The sequence below is a fragment of the Muntiacus reevesi genome, chromosome 2 (genome assembly GCF_963930625.1).
Source record: "Muntiacus reevesi chromosome 2, mMunRee1.1, whole genome shotgun sequence".
In the NCBI taxonomy this organism is placed as follows: Eukaryota; Metazoa; Chordata; class Mammalia; order Artiodactyla; family Cervidae; genus Muntiacus; species Muntiacus reevesi.
The window spans coordinates 90,852,530-90,859,883 of record NC_089250.1 but is presented as its reverse complement, the minus strand read 5'-3'; the positions used below and the strand labels follow the sequence as shown (position 1 = coordinate 90,859,883).

Below are 7,354 nucleotides of genomic sequence, written 5' to 3'. Positions count from 1 at the left end.
TTTTGCCTCCCCTCTCCTTTAGCCCCCGCCCCACACCTCCCCCAGCCCCGGCGTGGCCCTGCACCGCAAGCCCCACCAGCCCCTGGCCCCTTGCACCCCAGCGCGCTCACAGCCGTCCGTCGCCTGCCTTCCAGCCGGCGGCCCTCGCAGGCAGCAGCAGCGTGCCAACTCTTGGATCCCCGCGGCCACAGCCCCTCCCCGGGTGGGAGACCGGGGCCGGGGGGTGGGGGTGGGGGTGGGGGTTAGGGGGCCCGATGCCCGCCACAGACCTGGGCTGCCTCCGCGCGGCCCGAGAGCCCCTCCGCTTTCGGCTTCCAAAAACCACATGACCTCCCGGTCTCCGTCTGGGGCTCCCTAGGCAAGCCTCAGTCCATCCCGGGGGCTGCCCCACGCCCCAGCCCCACCCACAACCCTAGTGCCATCCTCGCACGCGACAGCGCGTGCTCTCCCGCGGGCTCACACACACACACACACACGCAGACACACCCCCACACACACACACACCCACACACCCAGCCCGCCGCCGAGGCAGGTCAGGAGCCAGGGACCACAGGTAAGGGAGATGGAGAAAGAGGGAGAGAGAAACCGCAAGAGGACCACACAGGCTTCCCAACAACCCACGGCCTCCACACCCTCGGCCCTCCAATCTGGGTATCCCCCCGGACCCCAGTCGGCCCGCCCACACCCTTGCCCACTGACACACTCACACACACACTCTCACACACTCACCCTCTGGCCTTTGGGCGGGGGCTGGGTCTTGCCTCAGGTAGCCATGCCGAAGGGGACCTTTGAGACCTCGGCTGCCAAAGACGTCTTGGGGACCCCACGGGGCTCTGCCAGCCCCAGGGCACCGCGTCCAGCTGGGGCCCGGGCCCAAGGCTGACGCCCCGTCCCTTGGGGCAGCTGCTTCTTCCGCCTGGCCTCTGTCTGAGGTGGGTCAGGGACTGTGCCACTGTGTCTGGCTCGGATCGGATGCCATCCTCCTCCGGTGTCTGCCTCCCGTTTTCTGTCCGTCAGTCGCTGTGTCTCCCTCCCTCTCTCTGTCTCTGTGTGTGTGTGTGTGTGTGTGTGTGTGTGGTGTTGGATCACAGGGTGGGAAGCTGTGTGTGTGTGTGTGTGTGTGTGTGTGTGTGTGTGTCTGGTGTTGGATCACAGGGTGGGAAGCTGTGTGTGTGTGTGTGTGTGTGTGGTGTTGGATCACAGTGCGGGAAACTGCGTTGCCTAGAACAGAGTTTAGTTATAAATGAAGGAGATGTAGAGCCAGAATGGGCTTCCCAGGTGGTGCTAGCAGTAAAGAACCTGTCTGCCAACGCAGGGGATGAAGGAGATGTGGGTTTGATACCTGGGTTGGGAAGATCCCCTGGAGAACGACATGACAACCTACTTCAGTATGCTTGCCTCGAGGATGCTACAGTAAGCGGAGCCTGGCGGGCTACAGCCCATGGGGTCACAAACAGTCAGACAGGACTGAATCAACGTGGCACAGAAGCATGCACACGGAGGCAGAGTATGAAGGATCTTGATTCTGGGCAGAAAGTTAATATCTCATTGTGGATTCTTAGGCAGAGAAGCAGCAGCAAGGCAGTCACAGCCTTGTGAGAGAAGAACAGGTAAGACAGAGGGTTAAATTTAGAGGCGGTTTGTAAGTGGGCAGTGACAGCAATGGTGAAAGTCATATAACGTCCACTTGTAAACTCCTTGACTCCAGACTCCACAAAACCGGGTCCTACTTTGCACGTATTATGGGAAGCACTTGAAGACAACAAGGACTTGGTGCTTACCAAGCTAGTGGAGGACGGAATTGCTATTGCCTTTCCAAGAGCATTAGTGCCTGTGCAGACACAGGTTCCTTCACTTTCGAGGGAAAGGTTCTGCAACAAAAGGGATCCATTGAAAAGCAAGGAAATATTGTCACTCAGAGATTCTCCTATCATCAACCAAGTAACATTAGGATGAGGCCCACCCCTGGAATAAGAACAGATATGACCGGAAAGCCGTCAAGCCGTAGCCTATCTTCCAGCCAACAGGGCCTTTGGCCAGCCAGCCAGCCAGTCAGTCAGTCAGTCAGCGGCCATGGCGGGTAGCAGCGTGCCACCTTTTGGATCGCCACGGCCATAGCCCCTCTGCGGGAGGATGACCGGGGCCCCGACTCCCAACGCAGGCCGGAGGGCCACTCCGCATTCGGATTGCAAGAAACGAGATGACCGTCCGGTATGCTTGGACTGCACATGATATGCAACCCCACCCCTACCCCCACCCCCCGGCTCCACACCCTTCCCCCCTCCATTCTGGGTATCCCCCCGCACCCCAGTCGGCCCGCCCACACCCTTGCCCACTGACACACTCACACACACACTCCCATACACTCACTCTCTGGCCTTTGCACGGGGGCTGGGTCTTGCCTCAGGTAGCCAAGCCGAAGGGGACCTTTGAGACCTCGGCTGCCAAGACGTCTTGGGGACCCCACGGGGCTCTGCCAGCCCCAGGGCGCCGCGTCCAGCTGGGGCCCGGCCCGAGGCTGACGCCCCGCTCCCTTGGGGCAGCTGCTTCTTCCGCCTGGCCTCTCTCTGAGGTGTGTCAGGGACTGTGCCACTGTGTCTGGCTCGGATCGGATGCCATCCTCTCTCCCGTGTCTGCCTGCCGTTTTCTGTCCGTCAGTCTCTGTGTCTCCCTCTGTGTGTGTGTGTGTGTGTGTGTGTGTGTGTGTGTGTGTGTGTGTCTGCGCGCGCGCGCCCGTCTGCCTGCCTGCCTGCCTGCCTGCATCTCCCTCTCGGCCGTCCTCGAGTCTTGTCTCTGAAGCTCCGTCCCTTTCTGTCTCTGTATCTCCTGACACGCGGCCTCCCGTCGCTTCCTCTGGCCCCGGCCTCTCACAGGTTGCTGGGGCTCTGGCTCTGGCTGACGAGCTTGCCCCGGCCGGCTTGTCTCAGCTGGCGTGGGCGCGTGCGAGTGTCTGTGTGTCCGTCCGTGTGGCTGCCTGTCTGTCGCCCGTGTGCTCTCTCAGGAAGGTCCTGTGCTTGGCTGGCGGCGTGGAGGCAAGTGGGGCCTCGTTCGGCCGAAGGGGCGGGGCTGACGCTCTGCTGTCGACCGCGCTGCTGGCTCCCCGTGGGTTTGGGCACCGGGCAGGTGCCGGGCAGGATGGGCGCTCAGGGCCCCGGCTGGGCTGCGCAGGAGGCCCAGAGGAGGCTCAGAGGTCCCCGGGCGGCGGGCGGCGGCGGGCAGCGGCGGGCCCGGAAGCCGGAGACCTCCGGGGCAACCTGGCCCTGTGCAGCGGACGACGGGATGGGGGTGGGGGCGCCGCCCAGCCCGGGGCGGGCCTGCAGAGGCCCGGGGTGGGAGAGCGCCGAGACCTCCGCGCCCCTCCCGCCCCCGCACGGACGCACGCACGCACGCACGCCGGGACTGCGGCTGGGGGGTCCCGGGAGCCCGGAGGGCCAGGCGGGTGCTGGCAGGGGGTGATGGTGTGCGGGGGCGGGGCGGCGTGCCGGAGTGCGGTGGCGGGTCGACCGGCTCAGGTACAGCGCGCGGCCCGTGGAGAGGTGCGGCCGGCTGGCCCGACCGGCAGGCAGGGCACAGCGAAAGGGAGGCGCGGCGCAGGGCTCTTAGGGAGCCTGGAGGCAGCCGCCTCCGTCTACGGCCATACCACCCTGAACGCGCCCGATCTCGTCTGATCTCGGAAGCTAAGCAGGGTCGGGCCTGGTTAGTACTTGGATGGGAGACCGCCTGGGAATACCGGGTGCTGTAGGCTTTTTGCCTCCCCTCTCCTTTAGCCCCCGCCCCACACCTCCCCCAGCCCCGGCGTGGCCCTGCACCGCAAGCCCCACCAGCCCCTGGCCCCTTGCACCCCAGCGCGCTCACAGCCGTCCGTCGCCTGCCTTCCAGCCGGCGGCCCTCGCAGGCAGCAGCAGCGTGCCAACTCTTGGATCCCCGCGGCCACAGCCCCTCCCCGGGTGGGAGACCGGGGCCGGGGGGGTGGGGGTGGGGGTGGGGGTTAGGGGGCCCGATGCCCGCCACAGACCTGGGCTGCCTCCGCGCGGCCCGAGAGCCCCTCCGCTTTCGGCTTCCAAAAACCACATGACCTCCCGGTCTCCGTCTGGGGCTCCCTAGGCAAGCCTCAGTCCATCCCGGGGGCTGCCCCACGCCCCAGCCCCACCCACAACCCTAGTGCCATCCTCGCACGCGACAGCGCGTGCTCTCCCGCGGGCTCACACACACACACACACACGCAGACACACCCCCACACACACACACACCCACACACCCAGCCCGCCGCCGAGGCAGGTCAGGAGCCAGGGACCACAGGTAAGGGAGATGGAGAAAGAGGGAGAGAGAAACCGCAAGAGGACCACACAGGCTTCCCAACAACCCACGGCCTCCACACCCTCGGCCCTCCAATCTGGGTATCCCCCCGGACCCCAGTCGGCCCGCCCACACCCTTGCCCACTGACACACTCACACACACACTCTCACACACTCACCCTCTGGCCTTTGGGCGGGGGCTGGGTCTTGCCTCAGGTAGCCATGCCGAAGGGGACCTTTGAGACCTCGGCTGCCAAAGACGTCTTGGGGACCCCACGGGGCTCTGCCAGCCCCAGGGCACCGCGTCCAGCTGGGGCCCGGGCCCAAGGCTGACGCCCCGTCCCTTGGGGCAGCTGCTTCTTCCGCCTGGCCTCTGTCTGAGGTGGGTCAGGGACTGTGCCACTGTGTCTGGCTCGGATCGGATGCCATCCTCCTCCGGTGTCTGCCTCCCGTTTTCTGTCCGTCAGTCGCTGTGTCTCCCTCCCTCTCTCTGTCTCTGTGTGTGTGTGTGTGTGTGTGTGTGTGTGGTGTTGGATCACAGGGTGGGAAGCTGTGTGTGTGTGTGTGTGTGTGTGTGTGTGTGTGTGTGTCTGGTGTTGGATCACAGGGTGGGAAGCTGTGTGTGTGTGTGTGTGTGTGTGGTGTTGGATCACAGTGCGGGAAACTGCGTTGCCTAGAACAGAGTTTAGTTATAAATGAAGGAGATGTAGAGCCAGAATGGGCTTCCCAGGTGGTGCTAGCAGTAAAGAACCTGTCTGCCAACGCAGGGGATGAAGGAGATGTGGGTTTGATACCTGGGTTGGGAAACATGACAACCTACTTCAGTATGCTTGCCTCGAGGATGCTACAGTAAGCGGAGCCTGGCGGGCTACAGCCCATGGGGTCACAAACAGTCAGACAGGACTGAATCAACGTGGCACAGAAGCATGCACACGGAGGCAGAGTATGAAGGATCTTGATTCTGGGCAGAAAGTTAATATCTCATTGTGGATTCTTAGGCAGAGAAGCAGCAGCAAGGCAGTCACAGCCTTGTGAGAGAAGAACAGGTAAGACAGAGGGTTAAATTTAGAGGCGGTTTGTAAGTGGGCAGTGACAGCAATGGTGAAAGTCATATAACGTCCACTTGTAAACTCCTTGACTCCAGACTCCACAAAACCGGGTCCTACTTTGCACGTATTATGGGAAGCACTTGAAGACAACAAGGACTTGGTGCTTACCAAGCTAGTGGAGGACGGAATTGCTATTGCCTTTCCAAGAGCATTAGTGCCTGTGCAGACACAGGTTCCTTCACTTTCGAGGGAAAGGTTCTGCAACAAAAGGGATCCATTGAAAAGCAAGGAAATATTGTCACTCAGAGATTCTCCTATCATCAACCAAGTAACATTAGGATGAGGCCCACCCCTGGAATAAGAACAGATATGACCGGAAAGCCGTCAAGCCGTAGCCTATCTTCCAGCCAACAGGGCCTTTGGCCAGCCAGCCAGCCAGTCAGTCAGTCAGTCAGCGGCCATGGCGGGTAGCAGCGTGCCACCTTTTGGATCGCCACGGCCATAGCCCCTCTGCGGGAGGATGACCGGGGCCCCGACTCCCAACGCAGGCCGGAGGGCCACTCCGCATTCGGATTGCAAGAAACGAGATGACCGTCCGGTATGCTTGGACTCCACATGATATGCAACCCCACCCCTACCCCCACCCCCCGGCTCCACACCCTTCCCCCCTCCATTCTGGGTATCCCCCCGCACCCCAGTCGGCCCGCCCACACCCTTGCCCACTGACACACTCACACACACACTCCCATACACTCACTCTCTGGCCTTTGCACGGGGGCTGGGTCTTGCCTCAGGTAGCCAAGCCGAAGGGGACCTTTGAGACCTCGGCTGCCAAGACGTCTTGGGGACCCCACGGGGCTCTGCCAGCCCCAGGGCGCCGCGTCCAGCTGGGGCCCGGCCCGAGGCTGACGCCCCGCTCCCTTGGGGCAGCTGCTTCTTCCGCCTGGCCTCTCTCTGAGGTGTGTCAGGGACTGTGCCACTGTGTCTGGCTCGGATCGGATGCCATCCTCTCTCCCGTGTCTGCCTGCCGTTTTCTGTCCGTCAGTCTCTGTGTCTCCCTCTGTGTGTGTGTGTGTGTGTGTGTGTGTGTGTGTGTGTGTGTCTGCGCAGGCGCGCCCGTCTGCCTGCCTGCCTGCCTGCCTGCATCTCCCTCTCGGCCGTCCTCGAGTCTTGTCTCTGAAGCTCCGTCCCTTTCTGTCTCTGTATCTCCTGACACGCGGCCTCCCGTCGCTTCCTCTGGCCCCGGCCTCTCACAGGTTGCTGGGGCTCTGGCTCTGGCTGACGAGCTTGCCCCGGCCGGCTTGTCTCAGCTGGCGTGGGCGCGTGCGAGTGTCTGTGTGTCCGTCCGTGTGGCTGCCTGTCTGTCGCCCGTGTGCTCTCTCAGGAAGGTCCTGTGCTTGGCTGGCGGCGTGGAGGCAAGTGGGGCCTCGTTCGGCCGAAGGGGCGGGGCTGACGCTCTGCTGTCGACCGCGCTGCTGGCTCCCCGTGGGTTTGGGCACCGGGCAGGTGCCGGGCAGGATGGGCGCTCAGGGCCCCGGCTGGGCTGCGCAGGAGGCCCAGAGGAGGCTCAGAGGTCCCCGGGCGGCGGGCGGCGGCGGGCAGCGGCGGGCCCGGAAGCCGGAGACCTCCGGGGCAACCTGGCCCTGTGCAGCGGACGACGGGATGGGGGTGGGGGCGCCGCCCAGCCCGGGGCGGGCCTGCAGAGGCCCGGGGTGGGAGAGCGCCGAGACCTCCGCGCCCCTCCCGCCCCCGCACGGACGCACGCACGCACGCACGCCGGGACTGCGGCTGGGGGGTCCCGGGAGCCCGGAGGGCCAGGCGGGTGCTGGCAGGGGGTGATGGTGTGCGGGGGCGGGGCGGCGTGCCGGAGTGCGGTGGCGGGTCGACCGGCTCAGGTACAGCGCGCGGCCCGTGGAGAGGTGCGGCCGGCTGGCCCGACCGGCAGGCAGGGCACAGCGAAAGGGAGGCGCGGCGCAGGGCTCTTAGGGAGCCTGGAGGCAGCCGCCTCC

At 64.2% G+C, this 7,354-nt stretch overlaps 1 non-coding gene across 1 annotated transcript; it reads left to right on the top strand.

Annotated features, from left to right (window-relative positions):
- Positions 1–3,626: 3,626 nt before the first annotated feature.
- Positions 3,627–3,745, top strand: LOC136162063 (5S ribosomal RNA). Its single transcript, XR_010661913.1, has one exon. It is a non-coding gene; the product is annotated as a 5S ribosomal RNA (ribosomal RNA).
- Positions 3,746–7,354: the final 3,609 nt, after the last annotated feature.